Source organism: Balaenoptera ricei, chromosome X (assembly GCF_028023285.1).
Source record: "Balaenoptera ricei isolate mBalRic1 chromosome X, mBalRic1.hap2, whole genome shotgun sequence".
Lineage (NCBI taxonomy): Eukaryota > Metazoa > Chordata > Mammalia > Artiodactyla > Balaenopteridae > Balaenoptera > Balaenoptera ricei.
The window spans coordinates 34,670,134-34,675,094 of NC_082660.1; the positions used below are offsets into that span (position 1 = coordinate 34,670,134).

General features: G+C 46.3%; 1 pseudogene; it reads right to left on the bottom strand.

Moving 5' to 3' along the window:
- Positions 1-693: 693 nt before the first annotated feature.
- On the bottom strand, positions 694-2,093 carry LOC132357048 (MOB kinase activator 1A-like; annotated as a pseudogene).
- Positions 2,094-4,961: the final 2,868 nt, after the last annotated feature.

Consider the following 4,961-nt stretch of genomic DNA (forward strand, 5'->3'; position numbering starts at 1 on the left):
CGGGTAAACGAATAAAGTACAGGTTAGTCACCACGTATTACAACCAAGTGTGATTTCGTGAAATAACAGGTCTTAGAGTACGTCAAAGTTAGCTATGCTCTTCAGTTCTTGCTTTGAAGCCAACCTGCCTTGGGAATACTTTTATCAGTAAACACAGACAATGGGTGTCTTTGTTTTCTCAAAGTCTGTATCACCAGTTGTATTAGCTAGGGCTGCCAGGACACAAAGTACCACAAACCAGATGGCTTAGAAAAACAGAAATGCATCGTCTCACAATTCTGGAGGCTGGAAGTTCAAAATCGAGGTATGGGCCGGGTTGGTTCCTTCTGAGAGCTGTGAGGGAAGGATCTGTTATGGCTTCCCTCCTGGACTTGTAGACACATCACCCTGTTCTCCGTCTTCATGGCCACAGGATAGTCTCCCTTTGTGCACGTCTATATGTCCAAATTTCCCCTTTACGTGACACGAGTCGTACTGGACTAGGACCTGTCCTAATGACCTCATCTTAACTCAATTACATCTGCAAGTACCCTATTTGCAAATAAGGTCACATTCTGAGCTACTGGGGGTTAGGACTGCAACATGTGCTTTTGCGGGGGGAGGGGGGGGATGCAATTCAACCTCTAACACAAGTCTAGGACAGATTGACAATAAGGTAACTCTAGCAGTACATGAAGCAAGAGGGTAACTGTGTTAAAGAAATCTGTCTTTCAATGCAAGCTTCTCAATGAATTGCTGAAGTGGTGCCAACTCTCATCTATCAATCAAATTGAACTCTTGAACCAATAAAATAAAGTACTTAAAGGACACGTTATGGTGGGCCTTTTCAGGCAGCTGCATCACAGAATCACAGTGCTGGTAAGAAAGATGGGTAGTAAACTTTGAACAGATGCTTTAGAATAGTCTTTACCACCGATACAAGACTTGGGGGAAATGCGACACCAATCTTAGAAGGAAAAAGAGCTGCACAATCAAGTTCATCCTGAACTCAAATCATCAAAGGGTCGATATATTTTGGAGCAGAACATGTGCCTGGTGTCAAAATTAGTACCATCTTCCTAATGACATTCCGATCTTGGACCTGCAGCCGTGACTAGACAGCTTGTTTCAGTGCAGTTCTGATCTGGCTGAAGAAATCCACAGTGTTAACTGTCATCCACTGACTCAGGTCCTCTTCCTGAGGACAACATGACAGCTCCCTTCATGTTCCCACTTCCTACGGTGCTTCTGCAGGTTTTAAGTGTTCGTACTGATGAGCTCCTTCAGGGATGTTCTTCTTGGACTTGACCGTATGAGAAGAATGGCTGCTGAAGAGGAAGCTCTTCTGTTCTTCTTGAGGGCGAGGGTAGAGGTGGGGGAGGGAGAGGCCATTAGACTGCAGTGCAGTTAGTGTTCAGAGGCAGCACTTGGGAACCGGGAGGGGCAGACAGTCCTCAGCCTGCGGACAGCAAAACCCAGGCCAGCGCTGCTCTGAGCAGGGGTCAAACTTGGTGCAAACACCTGTGTTGCTTCCCCCACCTCCCCAGCCAGGAAAATGGACCCAGCTACATGGCACACGAAAAGGCTTCACTTACATCGCCATTATAATGTTGGACGCCAATCAAATACCCAAACAAATAAATATACAGTTATGAACTGTGCTAAATTATAGGAAGGGAAAGAAAGACATTCTCTAAAGAACCCCAGTATCCACATCTGTAAAATATGAAAATGTGCTCTAAGTCTCAAGGAGTAAATGAGATAATGCATGGAAAGCACTTGGCACAGCATCCGGTGTTCAGTAAATGCTCAATAATATGAGCTCTTTTGATATCATTATGATTCTGCCCTGTAATTCCAGCCTCTAATATCTTCTATATTGAAATGTTTGCTGATTTACAGTGATGGATTCTCCTTAGGAACTCATAGTCCATTATTATTGTTTACTACAGTCAATTCACCAACTTGTTAGTCTACCCTTCCATAAAGAAGAATGAGGTATATGTGGGTTCTATGTCACAATACAAGCACGTATAGTTTCTCCCTGTGCACACTAATCACAGCGTTCTATTACCGCTATTGCCATCAGACAGAACTGACAAATTATGCGACATTATTGGTATTGTTTTCTGCCAAGACACTAGAAGTTATAATGTTTATATCATGCAAAGATCAGACTGACATCTAAATCATCCTTGCCAGTTTCTACTATCAGTTATTTACTTAGGTCTCTTCGTTTTTCCAGTCATCCTGCAAAGTCTTACTATTTTGATTTACTTCAGCCTGACGCCCATCTTTCCTCCACTTGGAAAGCATGCTTGGCGCGTGACGCTGGGAGGGGGGCTGCTGTCACGGGCATCCTCTGTGCCATTGCAGGAGCATCCCTGTGTGCCTGGGAGGGACCGGGGTGCCCGTCTCTGAGGAGGAAAGAATGGAGTTTCCCTCCAGAGTGGAGGGCGGGGTCAACCACGGGCTTGTGCGGAGATGTGTCTCTCGGTCTCCTCTGCTGTCTACCTCCGCTCATGAATTTGCAGGCAATAAGCAGGTCAGAGAGTCATGTGATTTAAAATGTTAGGCCTGCAAGGGCTTTGAAGTCCATTTTGTCAACCCCCTCAAAGTCCACTTAGATCCCTTCTGTACTATCTTCATATCAAGAGGCCATTCAAGTGCATCTTTCCCCTCAGAAGAAGGAGCATTCCATCTATTTGAGGAGAACTTTATGAGGAATTTTAGGCGCTGCCTTAATTAAGTGGGATCAACATGTACTTGAAGACCTGTATAAACTGTCAAGCAGAATTTCAATTTAGGGAAAGATTCTCCCGGTCTGTCATAGAACTGAAGATGGGACTGTATCCCTTAGAGAATAATAAGACTAAAACAGTAAAATAATGATGATAGCTAAATTTATTAGAACTTTAATAAGTGTCACTCGTGCACAGTGAAAGGTAAAGTAAGCCCTTCACATTCTGACTCGTGTCATCTCGGCTACGCATACACGCGGGATGGACCGTTATTCCCAGATGGGCAAGCTGAAGCTCGGAGAAGTTGCAAAGGTTGCTCAAGAAACTATTACGGAGGCCACGTGATCACTGAGCTTTCCCCAGAATAATGCTGTCTATGTATATCCTCCTCTGGTGTTTACACACTTGTTTGCTTTACGTTATTTCCATTTGATTTTCCTCCTCACATGCTCACGAGTCTGCTCCAAACCTATCTTACCTGCCATCTACTTTGGCACCTTTCACCAGAGAAACTGGAAAGCACTACCTTTAGAATATTATCTACATCTTAGAAACAAGGAATTCGAGTCTGGGCCTAAATGCTGCCTCTGTTCTGGGCCAAAGCAAGTTTGTTATCCAGGTAAATGGGGGTTTGGATAAAGAAGCCAATAGTCTCCAGTATTCCCAGGAAGCCCTCCACGTGGTTAGTAACTAAGACCCTTAGCATAAACCCCTGTCCACATCCCCCCCTCCTCGCTGAAGTCACAGTGAAGCCAGGCGGAGCCGGAGCGGCGAGGTTCCTTCCTGGCCACTAGAGGCCAGCAAGCCACAGCCGAGAACCTCCGAGCTGGAGTGCGCTGCTTCTGACATCACGAGGCCGGTTCGTTCAAAAGGAGGAAGACGCTGCTAGAATGTTTCTAGAAGGAAAACGTCCCATGTATTTTCAGTGCATACTACTCAGAGGCCTCTAGTTTTTAAGGCTTCGCGAGACTTCCCAGAATGTAAGTCTTAAGGAAATTAAACAAGCAGAGAAAGTGTGTCTCTGGGGTGTCCCTCCACCTCTTCCAAAAGCCCTATGCTTTCCGTTTTATCATAATGCTTTATTTCTCCCACCCCCTTACCTACCTGGAACAAAACACAACTTGAACTGTTCTCTTTTTTCCTCTAATAATTTATTTTCTGAAAAGCAATAACGTCCCTCCTCGTCTTCCCTTCTCCTCAGGTTCACACCCTTTCTCTCCCCCTTTTTCTTTCTATTGCTCACTCCTCTCTTCCCCTCTCTGTTGCATTTCTAGGAGGAAATAAACACTCCGTGACTAGATAATCCACTCTCACTGTTTCAACTACCACCTGTGAGCTGATGACTTGTAAGTCTGTTATCTCTGGCTGACACCTCTCCTGCAAGCCTCGAAGGTCTATTTCTCACTAACTGTTAGACATCTGCACACGGGTGGGTCCCCAGGACCGCAGCTCGACCAGACTGAACACTAGACGGCACTGTGTGAAATAATCCCAACAACCACAAACACATTTGCAAATATTTGCATATGTAGAGAATATCTTTGAAACGATACACAAGAAACCAATAAAGGTGGCAGCCCCCAGCGCTGGGAGCACTACAGCCAGGGGACAAGGTCGGAGACTCACTTTTCTCTACGTGCCTTTCGGACCCTTTGGATTTCATACAATGTGCATGGATTACCTACTAAACAATAAAGGGAACTGTATAGACATTTTAATGTTTACATCTTCTAGAGTTTTACCAAGCCCCGTGTTCTCCTTCTGCCACGTGCTCCCTGGGTAGATAAATTGACTCTCAGTTTCAACTACCAGTTATGAGCTGGTGACTCCCAGATCTGTCATCTCTGGCCCACACCCCTCCTTCGAGCTTCAGAGTTCCATTTCCCACCGTCAGACGTTTGTCCGTGGGAATGTCACCAGAACCTCAAACCCAACGTCCCCTGCACCCCACTCACCATCTTCCAGCTGCCTGACCTTGAGGAAGGCCCCCTGTCAATCCTGCTGAACTGAAGGGCGACCCAGCTGCCGCTCCTCCTGAGCTGTCAGTCCCAGCTGCCAACAACCGTGGCCTCGCCCTGCACCCGCCAGAACTGGGGTTCACTCCTTCCCTCCCCAGATCCACCCCACCAGCCAGCCAGACAGCCCCGCCCCTCCCCTACAATATCGCTCAGATTCAGCCCATCCTCCCCATTTCTACTACCCTCCTGTAGGCCCTTATCATCTCTTTCCTGGGCTTCCATG